Source organism: Parambassis ranga, chromosome 21 (assembly GCF_900634625.1).
Source record: "Parambassis ranga chromosome 21, fParRan2.1, whole genome shotgun sequence".
Taxonomy (NCBI): domain Eukaryota; kingdom Metazoa; phylum Chordata; class Actinopteri; family Ambassidae; genus Parambassis; species Parambassis ranga.
The window spans coordinates 18427895-18446758 of record NC_041041.1 but is presented as its reverse complement, the minus strand read 5'-3'; positions in this window follow the sequence as shown (position 1 = coordinate 18446758).

Genomic DNA, 18864 nt, shown 5'->3' with positions numbered 1-18864 from the left:
GGCCTCAAGCTACTGTGTGTGCTGCAGCAGTTCAGACTAATCAGTTCCTTTTGAGGAACTACTGGCTGCATGGGCCTTTTTAGGAGTGACTTATATAAGTAACTTATAACCTAAGTTACATGCAAATGGTCACAATGACATGTTTTCCTTACTAATGCCATATAACCCTCTTTTACATCAGACTTTATGTTTTACTGACACTGATCGTGGTCTGGCCACAAGCTGGTCTGGTCTGGCTGTTCAACAACTGTCATGTGTGAACTGTAGCTGTTGGCACACCTGCCTTTCCTGAGGCCATCGCGACATAGATAGGTGGTGGTCAGGTCTGTCTGTCTCAAAGACATGTATATCATACTTTATTAAGTTAAAGATGAATTTCAGTTTTAAAAACACACACTGTGCTTCCTGTTTTATTTTGATAGTCCTGTCCTCCTTGTGTCTTCTCTGTGAATTCACTTCCTCTTGTTTCCCTCCACTGTGATCACCTGCTCCGCCCTCATTGTGTTGACCTGTGTGTCGTCACCCTTGTCTATTTAAGTCTTGTTCCCGCCTTTGCTCTTGTTGGTTCGTCTGCTGCTTCACCTGCTGTCTGTCTCTCCCCTGTGGTCAGCCTTCTCCTCCCATCCTCCTGGATTATCGTTCCTTTGGTTGGTTTTTCTCTTCTTGGTTTTCATGTTGTTCTTTGTTTGAACATTTGGACTGAGTGTTTAGTTGTTTGGCTTGGAATAAAGCTCACCTTTTGTTGGACTTAGTTTTCATCTTGTCTGTTCAACCATGACTTTTTTCAGAGTTTTGAATATTGCAAAATGTTTGAATTTTCTTTCTGTTTTTGTGTTTTTGTGACACAATCCTCACTCGAACAAGGAAAAAAAAAAAGTTGTTTGTGTATAACTCCTAACTGCTCTTTGCTGTGTTCTATAAATTGAACTCACATGATCATACAATGCCAGCAGTCAGCCAAATACTGCAGCACAAATACACAAACTGCCACCCAGTGCAGCCTTGTAATGCGCATCCAAGTCCAAGTTTAATTAATCACTTCTATTCAATTCAGTCTAGAAGTCTGATGTTAATGTAGAATTTAGACTTTGATCTCCTAATTCTACTTTAATGTCTGATTTATGACTTTAATCTTTAAATTGTTACTTTTTCCCTTAGAATAAAGATATATATTTTTCAATTACTTAAATCCATTTTTAAAGAGAAGCAGAAGAAAAGAAATCAGATTTGATTTCCCTCAGAATTCTCATATATCATTTTTAAAAAGGTAAAGAGCAAATCCTCTGCCACAGCACTACCTGTGATTAGATTGAACTGCAGGTTAATACAGCATGATGACTGTGTGCACATTGTTGTTACATTAACAATGTGTAGATTTAATAAGTAGGATATTTCTGGATACTGCTCATCATTCAGCAGAGGGAATGTGTTCTATTTAATAATCCTAATACACTTCTTGAGTTTAATGTTTCTATCTGTTGCATTAGTGTGAGCAGTAAGAGTGCATTAAACAGTCAAATGAATTAACGTATGATCAACATCACATGTTTTTCTTTCTTTGCTGCATTGCGTTTTTTATCCTGATGTTTATATTTTCAATATCTCTCCATGATAATCACAGTTTCTTCCTGGATAACGTCTGTTAGATGCTCCGTTTTCTTTAAGAAGCAAGACGTTCTGCAACATTGCTATAAATTAAAGTTTTAACTATATGTTAAATGTTCAGTCTGAAATCATATTTATGTAAAATGCATAATGACTTGATCCTTATTCCTTGGGAGTTAAGTGTTGTTTCAAGTTAGGGCACATGTCCGTGCCTCCTCTACAGCTCTCTCTCTCTCTCTCTCTCTTATCAAATCATGTTGGTTATTAAAGTCAAAAATGAATCTAAAATAAGTAAAAACATTTAATGAACAAAAACTTTTTACAACAAAAAAATAGCAAAATTAATAATAAAAGTTAATAAAAATCTTTACAGTGTCAATATATAAAGTGTCCTTATTTACACTTATTTGCTAATTTGTGCTGTGACACTGGTTCCCCTGAAGTGTCTAGATGATGGAGAGGAGGGTGGACACCAGCACCGTAGGACACTGTCACATGCTGCAGTCCATCTTCATCTGGGGTCGTTGTTAATGTTGGACGGTTCAACCTCTCCCACAGCTTCTGCTTGAAGACACGTCCCAGTTCCAAACTGTACTTCCGCAAGTGGCCTTTCTTGGTCCTAGGAGCAGGTACATATGAATTAAAAAGTACTTTAGGCTATAAGATTAAGATTAAGATTAAGAAACTTTTATTAGTCCCACAATGGGGAAATTGCATTTTTGCAACGGCATACAGACAGCAAGGGATAAGTTAAGAAAAACATATATACATTATAAAATAGACTACCAATAAGACAGTGATTATCCATGACAGAGCTCAGACATACCTCATCGTTTCATCAAAAGCTTGGTGGTAGATCCGCTGGTACTCCTCCACTGATCGGCCGTGTATTGTCACAGCACTGTCACTGTTGACCACAGAGGAGGCCTGGAAGCGAGGAGCCACACTGGAGACCACCGGCAGGTCAGCTGGTGGGATGGTGTTATGGGTCCCCTGCTTTCTTGGTGGTTCTGCATCAGGCAGGGAGTCCCGCTTCCTCTTCTGGGGAGTGGCTGCAGACCGCTGGGAGCTGGAGTTCGGTTTGTCCTGCAGAAGGTCATCAGAGAGCTTAGACTGAATGTACATGGAGCTTGAGGAGAGAAGAAAGTGTGTTTTTCTCCCCTGTGTTCAGACAGACTTCCTGACATCTTACCTGGTCGTTCCTGCAGTGTGGACACCTGATGCAGCCTGTGGATCTCTTTCGTGCAGAGATTCTCCTTTTCTGAGCGTAGTCATGCTCTCTGAGGTGGATTTGCTGCAACACACACAGGCATGTTCCAGTCATAAACACCTAAATGTGACAGTATAAGGGCCTGACCTCCAACCTCTACTGCTGATTATGGAGTAGCCGAATCAAACCCTTGCATGTAACTATGTAAATGTATATGTTGATAAAGATGCACATTTAATTACAACATAAGTCACACTTCAGGCCTCTCTCACGTGCAGGGACATAATTAAAAAAGAATGAATAAAACCTGAAAGAGTGTACAGGATCTGAATACATTTACTTTTGTGTCAAATGGCCTTATTTAGGTCAAACTGCTTTGTGCTTTACTGCCTGGCTGTATAGTTACAATGGTCCCACAGTCAAATATGTCGTGTCAAGCCAAATGTAGTCTTAGCTAAGGAGTGTGTACATACTGCACAGTCTGGATGTTGCAGCATCAAAGAATATGTGCAGCATAGGTGATTATTCATGTGTAGTTTTAGCAAAATAAACCACTGAAACACTGCACATTATAGACAGGTGATGCACATTGTAGCTGGCTGAATGTCTAGCCTTGCACATACAACGAGCCTTAATGGCCTCTTGGTATGAAAATGCTATATAAATGTTTATTTAAATGATTTGAGTCTAGTACATGTAGGCTAATTGAGAATAGTAAGTTGCATGACAGATGCAGCTGCGTTATCTATTAGCTGTGTGGTTATGGCAATGCGTCCATAGTTTTTTGAATAATAGGCTAAAATATGGTCATATTGTCATTAAACTGCCTAAATACACTTGTAAAGTGAGGTAGCTAAATGCTAACAGCTCCTCAAAGTGCACAGATTAAACTATAAATAAACAACAGTAAATGATTTCAATAATTAGATTTTACTCAGGCCTGAACAGCTGCCACTATTCACCACTCGACACATCACATGTACACATTCATATTATATTACATTCATATTTGTATTTTGATTTTGACATGAATATATTTAGTTTCTGCAGCAGTGCAGCTTCAGAGCTAACATGCATAAAAGACAATCGACAATGAAAAAGTTCCGATCTCACATTTTCCATGCTGGAAGTTTTGCAGGGTTTCAGTCTCTGTTGAGTTTTTCCTAGATGCCAAAAATCCTTGTACGTCGGTGAGAAATGTTCGCTTTCTGTCAGAAATCGCAGTGTCAAGCTAGATCTCTGTCAGGTGGAATCCTATCGCATTTTTTAAAAAGTTTGTATGTAGTGTGGTGATGACATCATGAAATCGTCACAGCAACAAAAACATTCCTTTAATGTTGAGTTTTAAATGTTTGGATTATAATTCAACTCATAAATTGTACCATTTCTTTTTCACTAGAAGTGACTGATTTGACTTTTTTGTATTTATTAGCAAAACCTACAATATAAAATATATTTTCTTTTTTGTCTCACCTGCAGGAGTCAGGATTGTGATCTCACGTGTTTGTATATTGAGTTTTATATTGACATTTGGTTTCCACAGCAACGGACGTTACGTGTCGCCTCATCAAGCTGTCATTCATTTGGTGGCTACTTGCTAACTATTTGCTAGGCTATATGCTACATGCTAACATTAACTGTCACATCAAGACAGCAGATTGACGTCACCTTCAGCTAAATGACGGCTGTTTGCATGGTGGCAGCTCCACCACTAACATCTGTTCAACTTGTAGTTATTGTCAGTGAGTTGTCAATAAAATGCAAACAGCTGCACACTAGGAGCACATTTCAGCTTTAACACATGAACTTTGAAGACAAAGTGTTCACTGCCCATGTTCACAGGTGTTACAATGACTTTAATGTGAATGGCTGATCACTTACACCCCACCATGTTTGTTATAATATTTTCACAGTGGAAAGACGAGGCCTCCGTCTCTGCAGCCAGCCTGATTTCAGTCCATCTACTCTGCAACTTAGATCTACAGCCACGTCAAAATACTTTAGATGATCTAATAAAATACAACAATTACACAAAGAAATCCAACCAGTGTCATGTGATTATAGTTTTTTCATCTAAGCATGTTAAAAGCCAGGTTAGGCCTCAAGCTACTGTGTGTGCTGCAGCAGTTCAGACTAATCAGTTCCTTTTGAGGAACTACTGGCTGCATGGGCCTTTTTAGGAGTGACTTATATAAGTAACTTATAACCTAAGTTACATGCAAATGGTCACAATGACATGTTTTCCTTACTAATGCCATATAACCCTCTTTTACATCAGACTTTATGTTTTACTGACACTGATCGTGGTCTGGCCACAAGCTGGTCTGGTCTGGCTGTTCAACAACTGTCATGTGTGAACTGTAGCTGTTGGCACACCTGCCTTTCCTGAGGCCATCGCGACATAGATAGGTGGTGGTCAGGTCTGTCTGTCTCAAAGACATGTATATCATACTTTATTAAGTTAAAGATGAATTTCAGTTTTAAAAACACACACTGTGCTTCCTGTTTTATTTTGATAGTCCTGTCCTCCGTGTGTCTTCTCTGTGAATTCACTTCCTCTTGTTTCCCTCCACTGTGATCACCTGCTCCGCCCTAATTGTGTTGACCTGTGTGTCGTCACCCTTGTCTATTTAAGTCTTGTTCCCGCCTTTGCTCTTGTTGGTTCGTCTGCTGCTTCACCTGCTGTCTGTCTCTCCCCTGTGGTCAGCCTTCTCCTCCCATCCTCCTGGATTATCGTTCCTTTGGTTGGTTTTTCTCTTCTTGGTTTTCATGTTGTTCTTTGTTTGAACATTTGGACTGAGTGTTTAGTTGTTTGGCTTGGAATAAAGCTCACCTTTTGTTGGACTTAGTTTTCATCTTGTCTGTTCAACCATGACTTTTTTCAGAGTTTTGAATATTGCAAAATGTTTGAATTTTCTTTCTGTTTTTGTGTTTTTGTGACACAATCCTCACTCGAACAAGGAAAAAAAAAAGTTGTTTGTGTATAACTCCTAACTGCTCTTTGCTGTGTTCTATAAATTGAACTCACATGATCATACAATGCCAGCAGTCAGCCAAATACTGCAGCACAAATACACAAACTGCCACCCAGTGCAGCCTTGTAATGCGCATCCAAGTCCAAGTTTAATTAATCACTTCTATTCAATTCAGTCTAGAAGTCTGATGTTAATGTAGAATTTAGACTTTGATCTCCTAATTCTACTTTAATGTCTGATTTATGACTTTAATCTTTAAATTGTTACTTTTTCCCTTAGAATACAGATATATTTTTCAATTACTTAAATCCATTTTTAAAGAGAAGCAGAAGAAAAGAAATCAGATTTGATTTCCCTCAGAATTCTCATATATCATTTTTAAAAAGGTAAAGAGCAAATCCTCTGCCACAGCACTACCTGTGATTAGATTGAACTGCAGGTTAATACAGCATGATGACTGTGTGCACATTGTTGTTACATTAACAATGTGTAGATTTAATAAGTAGGATATTTCTGGATACTGCTCATCATTCAGCAGAGGGAATGTGTTCTATTTAATAATCCTAATACACTTCTTGAGTTTAATGTTTCTATCTGTTGCATTAGTGTGAGCAGTAAGAGTGCATTAAACAGTCAAATGAATTAACGTATGATCAACATCACATGTTTTTCTTTCTTTGCTGCATTGCGTTTTTTATCCTGATGTTTATATTTTCAATATCTCTCCATGATAATCACAGTTTCTTCCTGGATAACGTCTGTTAGATGCTCCGTTTTCTTTAAGAAGCAAGACGTTCTGCAACATTGCTGTTATAAAGACTCAGAGCCCGGTGGGTAGTCACGCGATACAACGTCCTAATCTCGTTTGGACGAGAGTTGGTCGAGGCTAAGACGAAGCCGCTAGTCAGAGGTTGGCATAGTTTCCATGTGTGGTGGGAACTCATCTTCACTGACGTTCTGTGGTTTAGTCGCTGACGAGACGTGAGTGTCCTTGTTATGTGTCAGTGCTGTTGGAGTTATGCTTAGATTCGAAGCTGCTATGTTCGTTTATGTCCCTTTGCTGCGCCCTTGTGTTCGCTATGTTGCCGTCTGTGATTACTGGTCACGAGTTACTCCTTAGCATGTAATGCAGCGCGTAAACGTGTCTGTTCGTTGTTGCTAATAATGGGAAGGGTTACGTGAATGACGCTGTTCATTATTAATGCGGGCGTTCAGACATATTAATGTAAAGCAGACGGCGTTATTTACAAATGTTTATGTTATGATAACGGTTATAAACTGTGAGTTTAGGTTTATGTATTATTATTTACTGTTACAGACTACTTGCTGATACTGCAGAAATCAGTGAATAAATTCCTGATAACCCACGCTGGACTCCTGCCTCATCTTCCTGTGCTCTGACAGGCACCCCATCTTGTTGGTTATTTACACCTTTAACTGGCGCCGATTAGTCTGCTTCCCTACATTGGTCCTTCGAGCCGGATAATAGCCTCCAAGATGGATCCAGCGCAAGAGAGATATCAGTCGGTGAGGCCCAAGAGGCAGAAGCGCCCTCCTCCCAGGTTACAGGAGTATGAGGTGAATTATGTGGGACATCAACCCAGAGACTCAGTGCCATGGAGACCACCTCCACCCAGCCCTACCCTATTTAGAAGCTTCACTGGGGACGCTGCTCACCCTGAGACACCTCAGCCAGCCCCAAGCTGCTTCCAGAGCACCCCATTTACACCTACTCCCACACACTCATATCAGGCAGCCCCTTACCACGAGGCTAGCCGTTCCCTGGAAATCAGAGCTATACAGGAGGAGAATGCCAAGCTGTACCAATCCCAACAGTGGATCCAGTCCAGTCTAAAGGAACTGAACGAAGCTCGCAGGGAGATGAAGGAGCTGATTCAGGCTGCTCACACCCTTAAAACTGGAATAGGTGCTTCCAGCTCTGGCTCACTAAGTCTAATGGAAATCCCGCTTGTAACCGCAGCCCCTGCCACGTCTCACCCTAGACTGAACCTAGAGGAGGACTGGCCCGATCCCCCACCGTGGCCAGAACCTGAGGAGGAGCTGCAGAGTAATATGCATTCCTTAAAGATTGAGAGAGACCGTTACCAGCCCCCTTTCCCCCCTAAAAGGCCCACCTATGACCCGGTGTGGCACCCCTCTCCTCCTCCACCTCACAGTATCTCAGCTACACCCTATGGGACACAAACCCAGTGCCACCCACCAGCCTCTCAAGCGCCACCTTCTAATCAGGCCCCTAACTACAGCGTGCCACCCCCAGTATCTGAACAGCAATATAGAGGACCTCAACCCACCATCCCCAAGTTTACCAACCCAGACCCAAGTGAGTTTGCCCGTCTGCGCATTGCACTAGAGAACCTCCTCCCAGCTAACACCACTGAACTGTTCAGATATCAGATCCTTGTCGACCACCTCAGGTTAGAAGAGGCTAAACTCATAGCTGATGCCTACCTGAATTCCCCCACCCCATACACAGACACCATGGCAGCCCTCCATGATAAGTTCGGCCAACCCCATCAGCTCGCCCTCAGGAAGATTGCTGGAGTACTTGACGCTCCTGAGGTGAAGCGCGGGGATACCGCATCTTTCCAGAAGTTTGCTCTCCAGATACAGTCCCTAGTTGGTCTGTTACAGACTCTAGGTCCTGAGGGAAATGTCGAGTTGAACTGCGGCTCCCATGTAGCACGCCTGCTAAGTAAACTCCCTGCCGAGCAGCGCGCTGACTTTCGGCGACACCAGTTTAAACAGCCCGGGACCAGCCACACCCTCCTAGACCTGTCTGAGTGGCTCCGGTACGAGGCCTGGTGTCAAGGGTTTGATAACCAATCTACCACAAAGCCTAGTAGAGATAAACCACACGTAAGAAATGACGGCCGCCCCATCAAACAATGTGTTACTATTCTTCATGGTGCTGGTAAGTCAGCCCCCAGAGCTAGTCCCAGCCAGGAAAGGATTAAGAGCAAGATGTACTGTGCTTACTGTGAGAGTACCGAACACCATATCAGTCAATGCAGTAATGTAGCCAAACTTTCCCACGAGCAACTGAGGGAGTGGATCAAGACTAACCGACGCTGCTGGCGATGTGCACGAGCCCATGTCGCCGCCCAGTGTACCCTAAAGAAACCCTGTAGTCGATGTAATGGCAAACACCTTCAGGTCCTCCATGAGATCAATACCAGGACAGGGAGAGATAACCCGGAAGTGGCCAAGCAAGAGAGTTGCCTGACTAATTCCACCACTACTGCCCTTTACCTTGATAAGCCAGGTGTAGGTAACAGAGTCTTGTTAAAGGTTGTCCCCATCCTTATCCACTATGGCGGCCAGTCTTTAAGCGCCTTCGCCATCCTGGACGATGGGTCGGAAAGGTCCATGCTACTACCGGCTGCAGCCAAGGCTCTTGGTATAAGGGGCCGGCCCGAGGACCTTCCATTACGTACTGTCAGGCAAGACATTCAGGTCCTCCAAGGTTATTCTGTCTCTTTCCACATCTCCCCAGTGGCTAATCCCGGTATTACCTACAAGATTGAGGGTGCCTTCACAGCTCACCGCCTCAGCCTTGCTCAACACACTTACCCCGTTGAGCGGCTACAGAAGAAATTCAGACATCTACGTGGCCTTCCCATCCCCACTCTCCGAAATGCAGAGCCATCTCTCCTAATCGGCTCAGACCAAGCTCACCTCGTCACCCCTGTCGAACCTGTCAGACTCGGCCCTCCTGGCAGTCCAGCAGCAGTCCATACACGACTGGGGTGGACTCTCCAAGGCCCACTACAGTCCATGGGGCGGCTACCGAACGCGGTGCAATGCCTGTTCACTACCGCGCCACCCAATGCAGAGGAGCTATACAAACACGTCGAGAGGCTTTGGCAGATGGATGCAGACGCTTACCTGATGGCGCTACGGAGGTTCATCGCCCGGCGAGGCACCCCTGCAGAACTATGGTCCGACCAGGGAACCAACTTTAAAGGGGGGAAGCGAGAACTACAAGACGCCTTTGCCAATATGGCTCCCACCCTGCAGCAGCAGCTAGCCCCCCAGAAGATCAAATTCATGTTCAACCCACCAGCAGCCCCTCACTTTGGTGGGGTGTGGGAACGTGAGATCCGTTCGGTCAAAACTGCTCTGTACACCTGCGTGGGATCCCAACCAGTTCCGGAGGAGGTCCTCCTCACTGTGTTCTTGGAGGTGGAGTCCATGCTGAACTCCAAACCCTTGGGCTACACCTCTGCAGACGTAGCAGACCTTGATCCAGTGACTCCTAACAGCCTGTTGATGGGGCGGCCAGATGGTTCGTTACCCCAAGTTGTCTACCCAGAGTCTGAGATCCTGAGTCGCCGGCGATGGAGACACTCGCAGGTACTAGCCGATCAGTTCTGGAAGAGGTTCATCCGAGAATACCTCCCTACCCTACAGACTAGGCAGAAGTGGCAGTCAACTTCCCCTCAGGTTTTGGAACAAACAGTAGTTATGGTAGTAGAACCTCAGTTGCCCCGAGCCTATTGGCCCGTGGGGCGTGTGACCAAGACTCACCGAAGTGATGATGGATGCGTCAGGTCTGCAGATGTGGAGGTTAATGGACATGTGTACACCAGACCTGTTGCTCGTTTAGTGATGCTGCCAACCCTTGCTGATGGAGAAGGGTAGACTGTTGTTGATCTTACACGGAGCAAATGTGGATGCACATTTGGGGGCGGCTGTTATAAAGACTCAGAGCCCGGTGGGTAGTCACGCGATACAACGTCCTAATCTCGTTTGGACGAGAGTTGGTCGAGGCTAAGACGAAGCCGCTAGTCAGAGGTTGGCATAGTTTCCATGTGTGGTGGGAACTCATCTTCACTGACGTTCTGTGGTTTAGTCGCTGACGAGACGTGAGTGTCCTTGTTATGTGTCAGTGCTGTTGGAGTTATGCTTAGATTCGAAGCTGCTATGTTCGTTTATGTCCCTTTGCTGCGCCCTTGTGTTCGCTATGTTGCCGTCTGTGATTACTGGTCACGAGTTACTCCTTAGCATGTAATGCAGCGCGTAAACGTGTCTGTTCGTTGTTGCTAATAATGGGAAGGGTTACGTGAATGACGCTGTTCATTATTAATGCGGGCGTTCAGACATATTAATGTAAAGCAGACGGCGTTATTTACAAATGTTTATGTTATGATAACGGTTATAAACTGTGAGTTTAGGTTTATGTATTATTATTTACTGTTACAGACTACTTGCTGATACTGCAGAAATCAGTGAATAAATTCCTGATAACCCACGCTGGACTCCTGCCTCATCTTCCTGTGCTCTGACAGGCACCCCATCTTGTTGGTTATTTACACCTTTAACTGGCGCCGATTAGTCTGCTTCCCTACAATTGCTATGAATTAAAGTTTTAACTACATGTTAAATGTTCAGTCTGAAATCATATTTATGTAAAATGCATAATGACTTGATCCTTATTCCTTGGGAGTTAAGTGTTGTTTCAAGTTAGGGCACATGTCCGTGCCTCCTCTACAACTCTCTCTCTCTCTCTCTCTCTCTCTCTCTCTCTCTCTTATCAAATCATGTTGGTTATTAAAGTCAAAAATGAATCTAAAATAAGTAAAAACATTTAATGAACAAAAACTTTTTAGAACAAAAAACTAGCAAAATTAATAATAAAAGTTAATAAAAATCTTTACAGTGTCAATATATAAAGTGTCCTTATTTACACTTATTTGCTAATTTGTGCTGTGACACTGGTTCCCCTGAAGTGTCTAGATGATGGAGAGGAGGGTGGACACCAGCACCGTAGGACACTGTCACATGCTGCAGTCCATCTTCATCTGGGGTCGTTGTTAATGTTGGACGGTTCAACCTCTCCCACAGCTTCTGCTTGAAGACACGTCCCAGTTCCAAACTGTACTTCCGCAAGTGGCCTTTCTTGGTCCTAGGAGCAGGTACATATGAATTAAAAAGTACTTTAGGCTATAAGATTAAGATTAAGAAACTTTTATTAGTCCCACAATGGGGAAATTGCATTTTTGCAACGGCATACAGACAGCAAGGGATAAGTTAAGAAAAACATATATACATTATAAAATAGACTACCAATAAGACAGTGATTATCCATGACAGAGCTCAGACATACCTCATCGTTTCATCAAAAGCTTGGTGGTAGATCCGCTGGTACTCCTCCACTGATCGGCCGTGTATTGTCACAGCACTGTCACTGTTGACCACAGAGGAGGCCTGGTCACGAGTTACTCCTTAGCATGTAATGCAGCGCGTAAACGTGTCTGTTCGTTGTTGCTAATAATGGGAAGGGTTACGTGAATGACGCTGTTCATTATTAATGCGGGCGTTCAGACATATTAATGTAAAGCAGACGGCGTTATTTACAAATGTTTATGTTATGATAACGGTTATAAACTGTGAGTTTAGGTTTATGTATTATTATTTACTGTTACAGACTACTTGCTGATACTGCAGAAATCAGTGAATAAATTCCTGATAACCCACGCTGGACTCCTGCCTCATCTTCCTGTGCTCTGACAGGCACCCCATCTTGTTGGTTATTTACACCTTTAACTGGCGCCGATTAGTCTGCTTCCCTACAATTGCTATGAATTAAAGTTTTAACTACATGTTAAATGTTCAGTCTGAAATCATATTTATGTAAAATGCATAATGACTTGATCCTTATTCCTTGGGAGTTAAGTGTTGTTTCAAGTTAGGGCACATGTCCGTGCCTCCTCTACAACTCTCTCTCTCTCTCTCTCTCTCTCTCTCTCTCTCTCTCTTATCAAATCATGTTGGTTATTAAAGTCAAAAATGAATCTAAAATAAGTAAAAACATTTAATGAACAAAAACTTTTTAGAACAAAAAACTAGCAAAATTAATAATAAAAGTTAATAAAAATCTTTACAGTGTCAATATATAAAGTGTCCTTATTTACACTTATTTGCTAATTTGTGCTGTGACACTGGTTCCCCTGAAGTGTCTAGATGATGGAGAGGAGGGTGGACACCAGCACCGTAGGACACTGTCACATGCTGCAGTCCATCTTCATCTGGGGTCGTTGTTAATGTTGGACGGTTCAACCTCTCCCACAGCTTCTGCTTGAAGACACGTCCCAGTTCCAAACTGTACTTCCGCAAGTGGCCTTTCTTGGTCCTAGGAGCAGGTACATATGAATTAAAAAGTACTTTAGGCTATAAGATTAAGATTAAGAAACTTTTATTAGTCCCACAATGGGGAAATTGCATTTTTGCAACGGCATACAGACAGCAAGGGATAAGTTAAGAAAAACATATATACATTATAAAATAGACTACCAATAAGACAGTGATTATCCATGACAGAGCTCAGACATACCTCATCGTTTCATCAAAAGCTTGGTGGTAGATCTGCTGGTACTCCTCCACTGATCGGCCGTGTATTGTCACAGCACTGTCACTGTTGACCACAGAGGAGGCCTGGAAGCGAGGAGCCACACTGGAGACCACCGGCAGGTCAGCTGGTGGGATGGTGTTATGGGTCCCCTGCTTTCTTGGTGGTTCTGCATCAGGCAGGGAGTCCCGCTTCCTCTTCTGGGGAGTGGCTGCAGACCGCTGGGAGCTGGAGTTCGGTTTGTCCTGCAGAAGGTCAGCTGGTGGGATGGTCTTATGGGTCCCCTGCTTTCTTGGTGGTTCTGCATCAGGCAGGGAGCCCCGCTTCCTCTTCTGGGGAGTGGCTGCAGACCGCTGGGAGCTGGAGTTCGGTTTGTCCTGCAGAAGGTCATCAGAGAGCTTAGACTGAATGTACATGGAGCTTGAGGAGAGAAGAAAGTGTGTTTTTCTCCCCTGTGTTCAGACAGACTTCCTGACATCTTACCTGGTCGTTCCTGCAGTGTGGACACCTGATGCAGCCTGTGGATCTCTTTCGTGCAGAGATTCTCCTTTTCTGAGCGTAGTCATGCTCTCTGAGGTGGATTTGCTGCAACACACACAGGCATGTTCCAGTCATAAACACCTAAATGTGACAGTATAAGGGCCTGACCTCCAACCTCTACTGCTGATTATGGAGTAGCCGAATCAAACCCTTGCATGTAACTATGTAAATGTATATGTTGATAAAGATGCACATTTAATTACAACATAAGTCACACTTCAGGCCTATAGTAAGTTGCATGACAGATGCAGCTGCGTTATCTATTAGCTGTGTGGTTATGGCAATGCGTCCATAGTTTTTTGAATAATAGGCTAAAATATGGTCATATTGTCATTAAACTGCCTAAATACACTTGTAAAGTGAGGTAGCTAAATGCTAACAGCTCCTCAAAGTGCACAGATTAAACTATAAATAAACAACAGTAAATGATTTCAATAATTAGATTTTACTCAGGCCTGAACAGCTGCCACTATTCACCACTCGACACATCACATGTACACATTCATATTATATTACATTCATATTTGTATTTTGATTTTGACATGAATATATTTAGTTTCTGCAGCAGTGCAGCTTCAGAGCTAACATGCATAAAAGATAATCGACAATGAAAAAGTTCCAATCTCACATTTTCCATGCTGGAAGTTTTGCAGGGTTTCAGTCTCTGTTGAGTTTTTCCTAGATGCCAAAAATCCTTGTACGTCGGTGAGAAATGTTCGCTTTCTGTCAGAAATCGCAGTGTCAAGCTAGATCTCCGTCAGGTGGAATCCTATCGCACTTTTTAAAAAGTTTGTATGTAGTGTGGTGATGACATCATGAAATCGTCACAGCAACAAAAACATTCCTTTAATGTTGAGTTTTAAATGTTTGGATTATAATTCAACTCATAAATTGTACCATTTCTTTTTCACTAGAAGTGACTGATTTGACTTTTTTGTATTTATTAGCAAAAACTACAATATAAAATATATTTTCTTTTTTGTCTCACCTGCAGGAGTCAGGATTGTGATCTCACGTGTTTGTATATTGAGTTTTATATTGACATTTGGTTTCCACAGCAACGGACGTTACGTGTCGCCTCATCAAGCTGTCATTCATTTGGTGGCTACTTGCTAACTATTTGCTAGGCTATATGCTACATGCTAACATTAACTGTCACATCAAGACAGCAGATTGACGTCACCTTCAGCTAAATGACGGCTGTTTGCATGGTGGCAGCTCCACCACTAACATCTGTTCAACTTGTAGTTATTGTCAGTGAGTTGTCAATAAAATGCAAACAGCTGCACACTAGGAGCACATTTCAGCTTTAACACATGAACTTTGAAGACAAAGTGTTCACTGCCCATGTTCACAGGTGTTACAATGACTTTAATGTGAATGGCTGATCACTTACACCCCACCATGTTTGTTATAATATTTTCACAGTGGAAAGACGAGGCCTCCGTCTCTGCAGCCAGCCTGATTTCAGTCCATCTACTCTGCAACTTAGATCTACAGCCACGTCAAAATACTTTAGATGATCTAATAAAATACAACAATTACACAAAGAAATCCAACCAGTGTCATGTGATTATAGTTTTTTCATCTAAGCATGTTAAAAGCCAGGTTAGGCCTCAAGCTACTGTGTGTGCTGCAGCAGTTCAGACTAATCAGTTCCTTTTGAGGAACTACTGGCTGCATGGGCCTTTTTAGGAGTGACTTATATAAGTAACTTATAACCTAAGTTACATGCAAATGGTCACAATGACATGTTTTCCTTACTAATGCCATATAACCCTCTTTTACATCAGACTTTATGTTTTACTGACACTGATCGTGGTCTGGCCACAAGCTGGTCTGGTCTGGCTGTTCAACAACTGTCATGTGTGAACTGTAGCTGTTGGCACACCTGCCTTTCCTGAGGCCATCGCGACATAGATAGGTGGTGGTCAGGTCTGTCTGTCTCAAAGACATGTATATCATACTTTATTAAGTTAAAGATGAATTTCAGTTTTAAAAACACACACTGTGCTTCCTGTTTTATTTTGATAGTCCTGTCCTCCTTGTGTCTTCTCTGTGAATTCACTTCCTCTTGTTTCCCTCCACTGTGATCACCTGCTCCGCCCTCATTGTGTTGACCTGTGTGTCGTCACCCTTGTCTATTTAAGTCTTGTTCCCGCCTTTGCTCTTGTTGGTTCGTCTGCTGCTTCACCTGCTGTCTGTCTCTCCCCTGTGGTCAGCCTTCTCCTCCCATCCTCCTGGATTATCGTTCCTTTGGTTGGTTTTTCTCTTCTTGGTTTTCATGTTGTTCTTTGTTTGAACATTTGGACTGAGTGTTTAGTTGTTTGGCTTGGAATAAAGCTCACCTTTTGTTGGACTTAGTTTTCATCTTGTCTGTTCAACCATGACTTTTTTCAGAGTTTTGAATATTGCAAAATGTTTGAATTTTCTTTCTGTTTTTGTGTTTTTGTGACACAATCCTCACTCGAACAAGGAAAAAAAAAGTTGTTTGTGTATAACTCCTAACTGCTCTTTGCTGTGTTCTATAAATTGAACTCACATGATCATACAATGCCAGCAGTCAGCCAAATACTGCAGCACAAATACACAAACTGCCACCCAGTGCAGCCTTGTAATGCGCATCCAAGTCCAAGTTTAATTAATCACTTCTATTCAATTCAGTCTAGAAGTCTGATGTTAATGTAGAATTTAGACTTTGATCTCCTAATTCTACTTTAATGTCTGATTTATGACTTTAATCTTTAAATTGTTACTTTTTCCCTTAGAATAAAGATATATTTTTCAATTACTTAAATCCATTTTAAAGAGAAGCAGAAGAAAAGAAATCAGATTTGATTTCCCTCAGAATTCTCATATATCATTTTTAAAAAGGTAAAGAGCAAATCCTCTGCCACAGCACTACCTGTGATTAGATTGAACTGCAGGTTAATACAGCATGATGACTGTGTGCACATTGTTGTTACATTAACATTGTGTAGATTTAATAAGTAGGATATTTCTGGATACTGCTCATCATTCAGCAGAGGGAATGTGTTCTATTTAATAATCCTAATACACTTCTTGAGTTTAATGTTTCTATCTGTTGCATTAGTGTGAGCAGTAAGAGTGCATTAAACAGTCAAATGAATTAACGTATGATCAACATCACATGTTTTTCTTTCTTTGCTGCATTGCGTTTTTTATCCTGATGTTTATATTTTCAATATCTCTCCATGATAATCACAGTTTCTTCCTGGATAACGTCTGTTAGATGCTCCGTTTTCTTTAAGAAGCAAGACGTTCTGCAACATTGCTATAAATTAAAGTTTTAACTATATGTTAAATGTTCAGTCTGAAATCATATTTATGTAAAATGCATAATGACTTGATCCTTATTCCTTGGGAGTTAAGTGTTGTTTCAAGTTAGGGCACATGTCCGTGCCTCCTCTACAGCTCTCTCTCTCTCTCTCTCTCTTATCAAATCATGTTGGTTATTAAAGTCAAAAATGAATCTAAAATAAGTAAAAACATTTAATGAACAAAAACTTTTTACAACAAAAAAATAGCAAAATTAATAATAAAAGTTAATAAAAATCTTTACAGTGTCAATATATAAAGTGTCCTTATTTACACTTATTTGCTAATTTGTGCTGTGACACTGGTTCCCCTGAAGTGTCTAGATGATGGAGAGGAGGGTGGACACCAGCACCGTAGGACACTGTCACATGCTGCAGTCCATCTTCATCTGGGGTCGTTGTTAATGTTGGACGGTTCAACCTCTCCCACAGCTTCTGCTTGAAGACACGTCCCAGTTCCAAACTGTACTTCCGCAAGTGGCCTTTCTTGGTCCTAGGAGCAGGTACATATGAATTAAAAAGTACTTTAGGCTATAAGATTAAGATTAAGATTAAGAAACTTTTATTAGTCCCACAATGGGGAAATTGCATTTTTGCAACGGCATACAGACAGCAAGGGATAAGTTAAGAAAAACATATATACATTATAAAATAGACTACCAATAAGACAGTGATTATCCATGACAGAGCTCAGACATACCTCATCGTTTCATCAAAAGCTTGGTGGTAGATCCGCTGGTACTCCTCCACTGATCGGCCGTGTATTGTCACAGCACTGTCACTGTTGACCACAGAGGAGGCCTGGAAGCGAGGAGCCACACTGGAGACCACCGGCAGGTCAGCTGGTGGGATGGTGTTATGGGTCCCCTGCTTTCTTGGTGGTTCTGCATCAGGCAGGGAGTCCCGCTTCCTCTTCTGGGGAGTGGCTGCAGACCGCTGGGAGCTGGAGTTCGGTTTGTCCTGCAGAAGGTCAGCTGGTGGGATGGTGTTATGGGTCCCCTGCTTTCTTGGTGGTTCTGCATCAGGCAGGGAGCCCCGCTTCCTCTTCTGGGGAGTGGCTGCAGACCGCTGGGAGCTGGAGTTCGGTTTGTCCTGCAGAAGGTCATCAGAGAGCTTAGACTGAATGTACATGGAGCTTGAGGAGAGAAGAAAGTGTGTTTTTCTCCCCTGTGTTCAGACAGACTTCCTGACATCTTACCTGGTCGTTCCTGCAGTGTGGACACCTGATGCAGCCTGTGGATCTCTTTCGTGCAGAGATTCTCCTTTTCTGAGCGTAGTCATGCTCTCTGAGGTGGATTTGCTGCAACACACACAGGCATGTTCCAGTCATAAACACCTAAATGTGACAGTATAAGGGCCTGACCTCCAACCTCTACTGCTGATTATGGAGTAGCCGAATCAAACCCTTGCATGTAACTATGTAAATGTATATGTTGATAAAGATGCACATTTAATTACAACATAAGTCACACTTCAGGCCTCTCTCACGTGCAGGGACATAATTAAAAAAGAATGAATAAAACCTGAAAGAGTGTACAGGATCTGAATACATTTACTTTTGTGTCAAATGGCCTTATTTAGGTCAAACTGCTTTGTGCTTTACTGCCTGGCTGTATAGTTACAATGGTCCCACAGTCAAATATGTCGTGTCAAGCCAAATGTAGTCTTAGCTAAGGAGTGTGTACATACTGCACAGTCTGGATGTTGCAGCATCAAAGAATATGTGCAGCATAGGTGATTATTCATGTGTAGTTTTAGCAAAATAAACCACTGAAACAATGCACATTATAGACAGGTGATGCACATTGTAGCTGGCTGAATGTCTAG